Source organism: Candoia aspera, chromosome 1 (assembly GCF_035149785.1).
Source record: "Candoia aspera isolate rCanAsp1 chromosome 1, rCanAsp1.hap2, whole genome shotgun sequence".
NCBI classification, from domain to species: domain Eukaryota; kingdom Metazoa; phylum Chordata; class Lepidosauria; order Squamata; family Boidae; genus Candoia; species Candoia aspera.
The window spans coordinates 71340784-71356504 of record NC_086153.1 but is presented as its reverse complement, the minus strand read 5'-3'; positions in this window follow the sequence as shown (position 1 = coordinate 71356504).

The following is a 15721-nucleotide window of genomic DNA, read 5'->3' as shown; positions in this document are numbered from 1 at the left end:
TACTGTAAAACACTTTCTGCAAAGTTTTTAAGTACATCACTCGATGCTGCTTGGATGTTATTGTAGTTAGCAATACATTTTTGTGCTAATTTCCCCCATATGTTCTATGTGATATATAGATAACTAGAATTTAAAAGTTTCAATATTATCCACTTATTTTTATAAACAAAGAAATGGTTATTGGCATTGTCAGTTATAGATTAATGGATATAACATTGTTTGAGTTCAGTAGAAGGTTGTAGAACAATAACCTTTCTTGCTTCATCTTGGTTTTGACATCTTCTGAAGACAGTTCTTACTCAGATATTCCATGCACCAGCTAGTGCAGAATAGGAATAACTTCATGAAATGCTGTCCATTTGCTTGAAGAGACAAGATGATGCTGTGAAGTGTTGGAATTATCAGGGGTCAACTCAGCATTGTCTCATAAGCATAAGGGGGTCTTTCTAGTGAATGCATCTCTATTGTGCTTGTGGGATGTCACATGTGTCACCTGATTTCCACTTCTCCTTCTTCTTGGGTTTGTGGATTAACAACCTCTATTACCTCTTGGGCACACCTGCAAGCCAGAAGTGCTGCAGAATGCAGCTCTTGTCCTCTCATCTCGCTTGCATGCAGACTTCCTATTTCCATAGAAAGTGTCTACAAAGAACCAGTAATGAATAAGTGCTTTCTACTATGAACCTACTTGTATCCAGATCTACTGAATAAATGTAAGCTACCTTTTTTTTTTCTGTTCATCTAACTACTGTGTGAAGACTGAATTATTTTCTGAATGTAATTAAACTTAATGTGCAAATTTTGGTTCATGCTTCTACTTTGCAAGATTGTTGTTAGCTGCTTGGAGTTCTTTTATTAACATTTAAAAACTCCATCATGAAGGAACATGCTTATCCATGTATCAATTTTCATTTGTCCCTCAGTGGACAAACTTGATCCAGTGTAGACTTGCTGCTTTTCTGCTTTTAGAGGGCAAATATCTTCAATTTAAAATCTCATTCCCAGGTTATCGTCCATCAGGGTAGCCTTCACAAGAGCTCTATCTGAAGAGCTCTGGTCCAAATTCAGTTCAAAGAATGGGCCTATATGTAATTTGGCTGAATTCCAAACAATGAATAAAAATCAGACTGATTGATTATACTTGTAGCCAAATGAAGGGAAGAAGAACACTCACAAAGCAATTGAAACTGAACTGGAAAGCTTTACAAGTAGTCTTGTGCTTCAAAACACTGCAGCACCATGGCTTCCAATTTTCCATAAAATGCCAAAAGGAAAGATGGGGAGTGGGAGAGAGTAGAATCAAGCTCCTGATATGTTGACCTTCTAATGATAGGAATTGGTTCATCCAGCCATGACTCCCAGCAATCTTTCCAGGGGTGCAGGAGAATGGAAAACCGACATGCTACATGATATAAAACCAATGACATTATCGTCTGTGTTCACTACATTCCAGTGCTGCTACAGCATCTGGTGGGTATCTGCTGTCTCTCTGAGTTGACTGTGTCCTCCCACCTTAACAAGCAGGATACAGCTGAATGAATGTGTGAAGATATCCTCAGCAAATCAGTCAGAAAGGATTATCCTCAGTGCAGGGGAAACTATGCCTGTAAATGTTACCTAATTTTATCAAAACAAAAGCAAACAAAACAAAACAAACAAAAAAACAATAAAGCTACAGATGCTTTTCTCGAAAAAAATATCAGAATTTATAAGAGCCTGTCTTCAACCCTCCCATCTCTGAAATAGGATTCTTTCCTTTATGCACTGTTCTGACAAATATCACCCCATATTATTGAGAAAGAAAGAGCTACAGTTGTTTTTTCTCCTATGCTAGTCAACAGGAAATGCGAATCTTTATTTATTTATTTATTTATATTTTTATTTTATCCCGCCTTTATTATTTTTATAAATAACTCAAGGTGGTGAACATACCTAATACTCCTTCCTCCTCCTATTTTCCCCACAACAGCAACCCTGTGAGGTGGGTTGGGCTGAGAGAGTGACTGGCCCAAGGTCACCCAGCCAGCTTTCATGCCTAAGGTGGGGCTGGAACTCTCAGTCTCCTGGTTTCTAGCCTGTTGCCTTAACCACTGGACCAAACTGGCTCTCAGATGTCAACTTGTCACAGATTGGTCCTGCTGAAGTAGGCAGCACTTGATTCAGGAAGTTGCCTGTCACCAGTTAGCACCCAGAAAGCAAACTCAGTAGAAACACAATTCACTTGGTCATTGTCTCCTATGATGCATTTATTTTATGACCAATGCATGATCAACAACCAGAAAGTTACATAAAGCATAATATTTTATCAGCAAAAAATATAGAAATATTCACATATGCATCAGTGATTGCCTTGTTTTGGCTTCAGCAACACAAAATTTATGTACCATATTTAGTGCTCCTTGTATCTGTGAGGAGGAGGTTCACATAATAATTATCTGTTCTTCTGCGGTAAGATATAACTGTTCTAAATATCCCTACTGAAGTTACAGTATAGTAGCATATTATTTGCATGGGCAGGTGCACTCCTCTAGTGGGGTTTTACCTTAGAATACCTCCTAAGTGCAGAAGAAGGAATGTTGTATCTAGCCTTGAGAATTGCCTTCTTCAGCCTGGGAAAGGTAAAAGGAAATTTAAATATTTTGCTGTGTCCCACATTCCCTTTACAACCGAAGATCTATTGCTGGGTGACAACCTGTTGACTTCAGTCCAATGCTCTGCTTTATTTAATCTTTGAATTAATGTTTGTTTGTCATCTTCCTATCTCAAAAGTATTAAAAATGTGGCTGATAATCCTTATGATGCTAGTTTTTGTTTTGGTGTAGCTTTCCAGTTTCAAGGATAATTGTCTATAAAAACCTAAGACAATAAACCTGTCAGAAAAACTGGAGTTTTGAGTCACCAGTTAAGAATCAACCTCTAAACCTCAATTTTGGGCATCTCTAACCTGAGCAGGGCATTTCCTACTCCCATGTCATATTATGGTGAGATTTATTGAATTCCTTTGTAAAATATAGCTATTATCTATGCATTTAAATGAGCATTGTAAATTTCATGTACCGTTTTGTTCATTTGCTTTTAGTGATATGATTATTTTTTCCCCTAACAGTTAGAGGTCAGTGATTTGGAGACCAGGAATCTGGCATTTGGAGAGTCAAATATGTTGATAAAAATTGTATTGGTTTTGAAATATTTAAAATATTGTAACTGTGTGGTTATGTCAATTTTGATTAAGCATTTTGTAATTCATGATAGTTTGAAAAACCTACAATACTGTAAGAGGGATGCTATTATAACTGCTGGGTTGGAGCTGGATTTAACTACATCAGTGGGGTTTCAGATATGCATGCTTCATTATTTGGTGAGCTATGTTAATCTTCCTCTGTTATTTTTAATTTTAATTAATTCTGTCTCTCTCTCATTCTGTCTCTCTCTCTCATTGACCCTTCAATTCATCTCCTCAGCTCCTATTGGGCACTGGATGCCATTACTCTGTATAATTTTATCTGTTACTAGAGATTTCTTGAGATTGCAGTTTGGAAGACAGTTTTTTTTTCTCCTGTCTGTTTCCCTTTCTTAGCATTATTATTCTGTAGAAGAGAAATATGGGGGGGTGGGGGGGTTGTTCAGGAGGTTCCTGCAAACAGCTCTGAAAATCAACAGCTCAGCCAAGCAAGCAAAGATGCACCCTGCAAATGCCCAGAAAAGAATTATCCTTAAAAGGGAATGCAAGGCAATAAAAATATTTTTTTCTCACAACCATTTGACTGATTACCTTTAAAGCTGCCCAGTTGTTTTTTTTTGTTGTTTATTCGTTTAGTCGCTTCCGACTCTTCGTGACTTCATGGACCAGCCCATGCCAGAGCTTCCTGTCGGTCGTCAACACCCCCAGCTCCCCCAGGGACGAGTCCATCACCTCTAGAATATCATCCATCCATCTTGCCCTTGGTCGGCCCCTCTTCCTTTTGCCTTCCACTCTCCCTAGCATCAGCATCTTCTCCAGGGGGTCCTGTCTTCTCATTATGTGGCCAAAGTATTTCAGTTTTGCCTTTAATACCATTCCCTCAAGTGAGCAGTCTGGCTTTACTTCCTGGAGGATGGACTAGTTTGATCTTCTTGCAGTCCAAGGCACTCTCAGAATTTTCCTCCAACACCACAGTTCAAAAGCATCGATCTTCCTTCTCTCAGCCTTCCTTATGGTCCAGAAAGCTGCCCAGTAGCATGTTAATATTCCCTACAAGCTTATCAAGCATTTCCAATAACAGCCAAGTTTCCTGAAAGGCAGTTTGCCTACTGCTATTGGGTTAAACTGGGCATACTTAGTACGAAGAAGAGAAGCCTGAAAGGGTTGTGACAGCATTTTTCTAATTCTACGAGTGTGAGTCTATAATTTGTAATACAAGTTATAGAGTAAATGAACTAGAACTAGATCTAATGGGGTTATGCTATAGGACAGTAGATGTCAACTAAACATTAGGAGAAATGACTTTGAAGTAAGAGCAGACTGATAATGCAATTGACAATTACTTAGAGTGATGGTGGTTTCCTCTATACTCAAGACTTGAAGCAAAAGCTGGCAACTATGTTAATTTCCCGATATAGTCAAAATGACCTATTAATCTTCTCTAGTTCTGACATTCTGTCATGTTCCCCCTAAATTCTAAATCTGCAAGAGGATTTCAAATCTTGTTCTCAGTTCTTAGCACAGACCTGGCCAGTTGCCTTTTATGAACTGATCCCACTCCTAGGGTGCCATCCTATTCACACAAATAAGACTAAATTCCACTGAATACACTGGGACTTAGTAAAGATGAACAAGGCTGTGCTCTTGGAATAAGGAAGTATGGTCTTTATAAAAACAGTATCAAATACTTGCAGTGGCATTTAGTCCATCAGGTGCTGTGGCTGTGGAGAGAAGAATTTGCCTGTATGTTGAATGAAGTAGAAGCGTGACTACCATCAAGACATATGGCCTGTTGCAGAAGGCAAATTAACCAAATGCATTTTCCTAAATCTAGGGAAATGCTAATGCTGCAAATATATGCACATGTACATTTGAATAAGTTCCAGTCAGACTAATGGGATTTATTTTTGAGAAAACTTGTGTAGAAAGATCTAAATACCCAGCTGCCAATCTCAACAGAGGCTTCAGCCCTGCTGAAGTCAAGAGGAATTAAGCAGCATAACTGTGCAGCATTAAAGATCCCCTGATTTTCTAGCTTTCATTGCCAAGTAAGTTTTTACACAACTGCTGAAAGCAGTAGTGGAGTGACTCGTTCATTCTATTAATATAATATATATACAAAAAGTTTGAACTAAGGCACTGTTAAATTATATGATAATGAATAATTTTAGAGTCTTTAGATATTAGATTTGCTGGAAATGTAGGTCTGCTTTTTGGCACACATGCATTTCAATGAAGGCAATTGCCAGAGAGGAGGAGGAGGAGGAGGAGGAGGAGGAGGAGGAGGAGGAGGAGGAGGAGGAGGAGGAGATTATTTGCATAATGCTAGTCTGGGTTTGGGTTCAAGCATGGGTTGAAAGGAGGCTGCCCTGATAAAATACTTTAACTACTGAAGATTAGTTTGTTAGAAAAACAAAGAAGGGATTTACGCAGAATGCCTTTTGTATTTCAAACGAAAAGCAAAAAAAGCTACATCACAGGAAGGGGCAAACCCTTATATTTTGAATGTACTCCTACTAAGGTTTTATTAAAGGCCAAAAGTTCTCTTAAACCCAGTTTGACTCCTGGTGCCTTCCTAGAGACATCCATATTATTTTCTTGAGAAGAACATAGAAGTGTTTTCTCATTGCCTTCTTTCTTGATTCCCCAGTTTAGCCTGTGTCAGGGACTTCCTGGTGTCTCCCATCCAAATACTATTCAGATCCTTCCTGTATTGCTCTGTCCCCAGCCCAGGAGTGTTGGGTCACAGGTAACTTTGAATTCAGAAGCCATGACACACCAGCATGAGTACTTAAAGCTTTATTCCAAGGCAGTATAAGGAAATAACAGAATAACACAAGACAGCGATCAATGAATATTCGAGAATACTAAAGAACAAGGAAGGCAGGCAGGCAGGCCGGCCTTATACCCCTTCTGCCAGTCAGGAAACTCCAAAGAGATGAAACTGAGTGGACCCCTTTCAAAGCCGGTGAATACGTAGCACCTGCCTGGTTTGGTCTGCATTGAAGTTCTATCTGTTTGGATGGAGGGGTTGAACTACTGTATATCAGCTATATAGGCTCCAAACTAATTATGGTTTGGAGCCTATATAGTTCATATAGGCTCCAAACCATAATTAGTCACACCTGTTTTCAATAGTCTCATCTCACTTGATTTTGCCAAGGCCAAAAAGTATATGTTTATCTTGTCTTGTGTCAGGCCCAGCCCAAGAACGACGAAGAGTCAGTCCATTCAAACTCCAGTTCTGTATTTGCTCTCACCGTAAAGACAGAATCTTGCCAGACTAAAGCTACTCTACCTAACCTAAGGGGCAATAACTTGGGAGAGCTCTCGGGTGGGACTATTCTGAACCTCTTGGTTTTCCCACCATCGCTTCCTGGACTGTGCCTCCACTTATCTCCTCCACCTCCATGGAATGTGGTCCCTCCTCCCTGAGAACCAGCTGAACTGCCGAAATCCACCACATCTGTCCTTGGAATGCTTCACCTACTCTTGTCAGGGAAGAAACCATCTCAAGGTTAAGAAGTATTGAAGACAAGTAAGACCATCCCACTCTACACTGGTATCCCATACCAAGGAAAGGACAAAATAGAGTATAACCCGTAAGTAATGAAAATAAATGCTCAATTCTGTATTACATGCTCAGCCATTAGATAGGAATAGAAAGTTTTATGTTCCATAGGAACTAAAGGAAAGAGGTACACAGCACTATCCAATTCCTCTTTGCCAGTCTTCTGGTGAAGCCATAATCACTACACCTGCCTGCTTAATTGTTTTCAAGATCAGCCAAGGTCGGCTTGGTACTGTCATTTGGTTTAAGGCTTTAGTAGGAAAAATCAATTTTGTATATTTGCTCTGGACCATGATTATGTGGAAGGAGTTAGAACAACCTGTTATAATCTATTATTGCTATTTCAGTTACTTTCCTAACTAGTTACAAGGCATGCAGCCAGGCTTAACTCCTGATGGTTCTATGGAAAAATCCTTGCTATCTCAACCTGACACTGGTAGCTTTTTCAAAGATGTTTCAGTGATCCCCTTGATACTGTCCATCCAACTTATCCATTGTTTTATCTTTCTTCCACCTCTCTTAATGTTGGTGAGCATAGTTGTCTTCTCTAGTTCCTCCTCACTCACTTGCACAACATATTTGAGTTCCTCAAGGAAGCAGTCTTTATTTGGCTTAGGAATGACAGCTTGAGAGCTTTATGTACCCTTTGCAGTCCACAAAACTGTTCATAACTATCTCTAGCTGCCAAGATTCGTTTTGGATTGTGGCATGATTGATTGATGTGCTATCAAGTCAGTGTTGACTCTTAGTAACCACATAAATAGATTTTCTCCAGGAGAGTCTATCCCCAACCTGGTCCTTCAGGTTTTCCAACAGTTCACCCATCACTACTGTAACTGAGTCCATCCACCATGCTGCTGTTTGTCTTCTCCTTCTCTTTCCTTCCACCTTCTCTAGCATTACAGACTTCTGCAGAAAGCTAGGCATTTACATAATGTGTCCAAAAGTGGTGGAATACAAATGGAATAAATAAATATATCCAAATCCATATTTTAAGAACATGTGACTTCCTTCTGTCCTTCTTTCTCAGTGTTCAGCTTTTATACCCATACATCACCATTGGGAAAAACTTCGCTTTGACTATTCTGATTGTTGTTGTCACAGAAATATTGTTATTGTACATGCAAGGAGTATAAAATAAAACACTTGAGAATGTTGTTGCTGTTATTCTCTAATGCATTACTCAGCTATGTTTCAAGGCTGCAACCTGTTCACATGAATATTCCTTTTGTTTTTCTTTCTTTTTTTCTTTTTTAAACCTAGGTGTATAGCCCTCATTACTACAGAAAAAAATGCTACAAACATTCAACAAACATGGAGTGCAATCTAAAGCAGAGTTTGTTTTTAGAATAGAATGGATGCACGACTGCATGATGATTTTGAGAGCAAAACTCTCCAGCTGTTCCAAATAAGTTACACAAACTATACCTTCTTGTACTGACTTATTATCTTTGACGGCTCCATCTGAATCTGATCTAAAGGACAGAGTTCAATGTTATCTGTATACCGATGATGCTGAACTCCAAAACTTTGGATGAACACATCACCTAGGATCATGTAGGTGGTTCAATTTGCTGAAAAGGGAGGGACCTAGAAGGAAATTGTGCTTCTAAGCAGCCTAAACTGGCAAGTGGAGTCTTGAAGGAAGCCAATTGCCCTCAAGGAGCAGACATCACTTTGGGTAGGAGCAGATTAACTGCTGAGCATATTTTCAGTTGTGTTGCTGAAAATGTAGACTATTTCTCTCTCCCCAGTGAATGAATGCCATTCATCCCAGGGAGAAATGGATGTACTCCCAATGTGGCAGAAGTTAAATTTCCCTTTGTTTCACTAGCTGTTCTGATGATCTCTCAGTGCACCTTAAGAGAAGCAATAGATTGAATTTTCTTGGGGCATGGAGCAGTCCCTGTGATATACACGTCTTCTCCCTTCTCCCCTCTGAATGATGGAGAGTCCCATTGTTTTAAAAAGTGAACTCTGGTAAGCATTTTGAAATCAGTCTGTCCAGCTAAGGAGAAAGCAAAGGAATAAATAGAGGCTGGACACAGACAGCTGCAAATTATGCACTTGCAGGATTGGACAGTGAAGCATAGGAAATTTGGCTCTCTTGTGGCAGTTGCCATGGTCACCACAGCCATTCCTCAAGCCAAGGGCCTGTTCTGGTAGAGGTCTAAAATGAGGAGATAAAGGTAATTTACAAGAAAATTACTACCTCCTTCCTACTTAATTGAATTCTATCCCTGTATGGTTATAATATGCACCTGTATAAGTTTCACAAGTCTTCATACCATGTGTAATATACTTGAGATGTTGCTGCTTCTTGCGTCTGGAATTTTTTACATGAGCTTCTCAAGAACATCTTTTGCATATGTGACTTTGTTGAAGGAGAGCTGTGTTGGTCTATAGTATTAAAAAAAAGCCAGCAGGAGTCTGGTAGCATCTTTTCTGTCTAATAAATTTTATGAAAAGGCATTCACTTTGGCATAAGCCTTTAAGTAAAATGTGTTAGGCGGAAAAGGTGTGATGTGACTCCTGCTGATCCTTTGCATACGAGTCCATCTTTGATTATCCATATGGCATGAACTTACAATACTTTGTGTATATTCTTAATGTCTAAAAGTGGGAAAAGGTAAGTGTAGTTTTACTTACAGAGACATCAATATGCATAGTGCTTTATAGAAGACTGTAACAACACGTTCTTCTATAAAGCAAAACAATAACAAAAAGTCATCTCTTCTGGAGGGACGCGGTGGTGCTGCGGGTTAAACCGCTGAGCTGCTGAGCTTGCCGAAAGGAAGGTCAGCGGTTTGAATCCACGTGACAGGATGAGTTCCCGTTGCTAGTCCCAGCTCCTGTCAACCTAGCAGTTCGAAAACATGCAAATGTGAGTAGATTAATAGGTACTGCTTTGGCGGGCAGGTAATGGCGTTCCGTGTAGTCATGCTGGCCACATGATCACGGAAGTGTCTACGGACAAATGCCGGCTCTTCGGCTTTGAAACGGAGATGAGCACCGCCCCCTAGAGTCGGACACGACTGGACTTAATGTCAAGGGAAACCTTTACCTTTACCCTTTACATCTCTTCTGACAAACTAGCACTTCAATTTTAGACCAGGGAGATATCTGAGGAACAAGAAAGGAAAGGAATGTGAGCAACTGTAGTTTCCTGAATCTTGGGATGGACAAATCTGTCAGTCTTGCCTTCTTTGATATTTTTATTTGTTTGATTTATATCTCATCTTTTATTCAGGAGCTCAAGGCAGCATAATAGTACTTTTACCTCCCATTTAGATGAGTAAGAATTTATTCCAATGTACTTCCCAAATTCATATTGGTGTAGCTAAGTTCCTAGTTAAAAAAAAAAATACCATAACCTAGTGAGATTTATACCCAAGTGTATAGAAATCTGAGTTTTATTTCAGCTGGAGATAGGATAGGGCCAACTTATCCAGGATTCTGTGTCACACAGTGGCCAGCTGGATACATGTGGGTTGGATAGCAATAACCCCTTTCCACTGAGATTCCTAGCAACAGTCCTTGGAGTATATACAGTATACAAGGTCAAAGCCAATCTAATGTCTGGGGGATGACGTTCCAAAGGGTGGGCTCCATGTATTAGTAGCATGGCTGTCTGCATCAGATGGTAAATTATGAAATGTGTGTGGTGACATCATGTAAATGCCACAGATTATAATCCTAAATTAGATGTTGGGATGCAAGACCATAATCATGGCCTTAAGTGATGATATCACTGCACATGTCATTGTTTTGGCATCATCATAATCTGCTGTGGATTAGTAGCTGTTGATAGCCTGACATTTATTTATTTATTTATTAAAGAGATTTATAAGGCTGCCCAACTCACACATGGTAACTCCAGGAGGCTTACAAAATTAAAAACCATAAAAACACAATAGATACCCCCTGGTGGCCGCAAACACATTCATACCAGCCATTTGATTGGCTCCAAAGCAGTCTGGAATCCCCAGGCTTGTTGACAGAACCACATGTTTAGGGCCTTCTAGAACAGAAGCAAGGAGGGTGCCAATCTTATATCTGGGGGAATGATGTTCCAAAGGGAGGGAGCCACCACGGAGAAGGCCCTTTTCCTTGGTCCCACTAGATGTACCTCCCTAACTGAAGGGACCCACAACATGCCCTGCCTCCCCGCTCTGGTGGGCCAGGTGGATGTGACTGGGGAAGGCGGTCCTGCAAATAACCTGGCCCCAAGCCATATAGGGCTTTAAAGGTGATAACCAGCACCTTGAATTGGACCTGGAAGCAAATCGGCAATCAATGCAGCTCCCACAAAAGAGGTGACACATGGCCAAGTCTAGGCTTGTGCAAAACTATGCGGGCTGCTTTATTTTGAATCAATTGAAGCTTCTGGATACTTCCACAAACCTATTCATATTCTCTTTAGGACTATGCATATTTGCTGCCATTATCACAACTACTAGTAGCATATTACCCAGTTTCACTCTGGGCTGTATGAAAAATGTATTTCCTTCTGTTGGTTTTAGCATTTTAGTTCAACGGATGGTCTCGAGTTCTAGCAGTGAATATGAGAGAAAACCTTTCTTTCCACATTATCTATGTCATGCACAGTTTTATATACTTCTCTAATGTCTTCTCTTACCCTCCTTTGTTCCAAGTTAAAATGCTCCAGTTACTGTAGTCTTTCTTCATAGGAGAGTTATTCCATCTCCTTAATCATTTTGGCTGCCTTTTTTTGCACTTTTTCTAGCTCTAGAATATTCTTTTTAAGGTGTGGTGACCACAGCTATACACAGTGCTCCACATCTAGTCTTACTATAGATTTCTAGGAAGGCATTATTAAATTGGCAGTTCTATTTTCAAGCTAGTTCCCTTTCTAATAATACCAGCATGGATTTTGTCATTTTTTATAGCAGCTGCATGCTGGACTGACATTTTCATCAAGCTGTTCCTGGTCAGTCACTTCAGCTCAGATCCAATTAATGTATAGATGAAATCTGGATTTATTGTGCCAACATGCATCATATTATATTTTTTTACACTGAATTGCATTGGTCATTTTGAAGTCCATTTCCCCAGTCTGGAAAGATCCTTTTGGAACATTTCACAATCCCTCTTTTGATTTTACCACATTAAACAGTTGAATATCATCACAAAGCAAAGTCAAACTGTTTGTAAAGAAATGTGGTTTGAACACGGCTGTGCTGGGAAAACGAAAGGACAATACTTAACTTAATGGTTGGAATTTCCAAGTATAAGAATGAAGAATAGGCATAGTCTTTAAAGAAAACAAGAGGCATCTTGACAACTTTCAGGCATGGAAAGGAAGAAAGTAAAGGAAGGAGGGGAACATGACCTTAACTATATATTATATTATATAGTTATTTATTTATTTATTTATATTTCAAATTTCTGTCACTGCCCATCTCCCCCAAAGAGGGGACTCTGGGTGGTTTACAACACAATATATATTATATATTACATAAAATTATATATATATATATATATATATATATATATATATATATATATATATATATCTTGTCACATTTAAATTACTGCTCAGCAGCAATTTTTGGAGAGATCCTGGAAGCCACATTTAAGATCTAGGGGACCACATATATTTTGAAGGTCACATGTTCTACTGATCTTGTTGGACAAAGCTGAGAAGAACCAGCTTCAGGTTTGCCTTCAACCAGCAGAGCTCACTGTGTAACTGTTGGTCAATCATGATTTCTTAGCTTAGTTTACTATACAAGGTTCTTATTGTAGGAAAAATAGGAGGAGGATGTACGTATGCCACCTTAATCTTCTAGAGGAAAGGCACAGTATATATGTAATGAATGCCCATCAAAATAACAATAATCATACACAGTACCTTAATGCCTTGGATACCGCAAAATATGAATATGCAGGTTGTGCGGTCCCAGGAAAACATACAGCTGCTTTAAAGAGTTGCTTCATTCCTACTCCCATGCTCTCAAAAGCACTGCACATCCTTAATGAATATATAATAGAGTAATAATGTAAATAGTTTCAGGTGCAACGCACACACAATTCTTGTGTAATTGAATGTCAAACATTGAAACATCATATTCCCAAAGAGAGTGATAGATTCTTCCATACATATATTTGGCCTCATTAAGAATGCTTTGAGTCTCAGGATGATTAAAACTGTTACCTTTGCACTTCATTAGCTCTGTGATTCACAGTGGGAGGTGTGCTTTAATTGCTTGGACTTAACCTGCTAATTGAGGTTACATGAGGTTCATAGTAACAACAGACTAGCTGATTATCTAAATGGGAAGCTCTTTTTTCTTCCACATATTCTAAAAATGCCAGACTTGAGAGATGAAGGAAAAGCCATCTATATATCTGGAGAAAGTACCAATTGCATGCTTACTATCTGATCTATAAAGAAACTGGTATGTCTTCCAGTCTTAATACCTACCCCAGAAGTAATGTGATACATGATCATATAATTTTGAAAAACATAATCTAGAGGAATGGTAGAATTATGTAGCTTGGCCTTGTGTGGGAGCTGTTGATTGTCAAGCTGCTGAATGACAATCCACCTGTAACAATATTAAACATGAAGTATTTTTTTTAAAGTGTGATAAAGTAGTACAATATTGTAGCCTGTTGTGCTCTGAAATGGAATTAGAACTATGCATCTGACTTGGATTGCTAGTCATTTAGGAAAATGTGCAGGCATTCCTAGCCTTCAGTAAAGAAGTATTGGGTATGTATTCTTGTGGAGTTGGAGGAAAATTCTGAGAGTGCCTTGGACTGCAAGAAGATCAAACCAGTCCATCCTCCAGGAAATAAAGCCAGACTGCTCACTTGAGGGAATGCTATTAAAGGCAAAACTGAAATACTTGGGCCACATAATGAGAAGACAGGACACCCTGGAGAAGATGCTGATGCTAGGGAGAGTGGAAGGCAAAAGGAAGAGGGGCCGACCAAGGGCAAGATGGATGGATGATATTCTAGAGGTGACGGACTCGTCCCTGGGGGAGCTGGGGGTGTTGACGACCGACAGGAAGCTCTGGCATGGGCTGGTCCATGAAGTCACGAAGAGTTGGAAGCGACTAAATGAATAAACAACAATGTATTCTTTCCCCATCCATGCAGGAAAGGAAGCTTTGCTGAGTGGCCTCTGTGTGGGCAGATTCCCAGTGCCTGTCTTTCGTTTTAGGGATCCTTCCCTTCTCATTAGTCCTTTGCTTTCCCATCCGTTTGCCTTTAATCCCATTTCCCAGGTTCTCCCCTTAATGTAAACCTTTGTTTTCTCTCCTCGCCCTTGATTGGACCATCATTGCTTTGATGTTGTAATGATTAAAACAAAAGAAACAGGTTGCTTCTTCATTCCTATGCTCTACTGTAGGTCCATGCAAACTTTGCAGCAAGGAAGAACTGCTGTTTTAGTTTTCTAGAGCATAGTAGCATTCACTGAAAGTTTGTAGCTTCATTCCAACATTCCCACATTGCAACTTAAAGATTAAAAAGGAGGAGGGGGAGGAGGGGGAGGGAAAGTTTGTATTACTTGTGAGCAGGGTGTGGGAAAACAAGGGGAGCATGCTTCACCCAGTCTGTGTAGAAATCAAAAGGGTGCTTGCTGGAAGATGTAAGTGTTGAATGGTGTAATGAGAGGGGATGGGAAAACACAGGAATTTTTTGAGGAAAGTTTGTGGACTTAATGAGCTATTGTTGGTTCAACAAGATTAAAAAATGTCAGTTGCTAACCAGTTGATAAGAGCCCACCAACCCAGAACAAAGTGGCTGCACAGGGCAGCAACCAGCCACTGGGGTGTGTGCGTGTGTGTATGCTGGGTGCTGTAGCCAATTGGAGCTGGAACTGGGGTTGATCAGAAGGAAGCACTACAGACCATCCACTTGGAATGGACTAAGATGGACAAGTAAGAGGTGTACTTGCAATGGGCTGAGAATGGGTGGGGGATAATATCATCTGTTCCAGGACCTAATAAGTGGTGGGTGGCCATATTAATGATGGGGCAAGCAGGAAATACAAATTGATCCTTAACAAACTTTGGCAGTTAGAAAAAAGATTAGAAACAGTAATAAACTTTTAGAGGATCAGAAAAAGCAAATGACGTTAGAACCCCTTTTCCTTTCTAGAATTCCATGAATGCCATATGATGATTATGTAAGTAAAGCTTTGTCCAGAAACAATTGAAGATGCTTTCCATCTACGCTTTATTCATTCTTACAGTTGTGCAACTAATTTACATAGAGCATGGATGGGTAATACCTTTTAAATCAAAGTTTTTAGCACGTGAGGGCATTGACATGTTGAGAGTCCCAGTGTAAGTTTGCATTCCTCCACCTTCATAGTTTGAGGTTTGGAATGTAAATAGAAGTGGTATATTAAGTTTATTAGAAGTTTAGCACATTCTTTTCACTTCTTACTTTACCAAATATAAGGGGAAAATGGAAAAACGTGCCTTCAAATTTTGCTGGAAACTTCTTGTGAGACACCAGGGATAGATGTACAGGAATGTATTTATTTATGGTACAGGAATGTATTTTCTTGTGCAGAGTGGCCCTTCTTTCTCTAAACAATAGGAAACAGTAACTAGATTCTCCTCTAAGTCTTCCACACATCTGTTATTGTTCTATCCATATCTATTTGTAGTATTAAAATACTTTTAATTTTACCTGAGAAGGAGGAAATCATTTCTTAGTAATGTCTTACATCCTTATAATATGACATGTTACGTATGGAATGCAGTACCACAAATATTGCTGTGAACGCCTCTTTGTGTCCACCAGGTTTCTTGCCCCACCTGACTTTTTATTTTTTTAATTCTCATTTAATATTTTAATTTTAAAAATTAGAGATGTGGCACACTGCAAAGCAAACTAGCACCATCACCTTTATTTCTAAGACCACCTCTGGTCTCTAAATGGATCCCATAAGCATCATGGGGGCTTCTTTGGCAAGGGCTGTT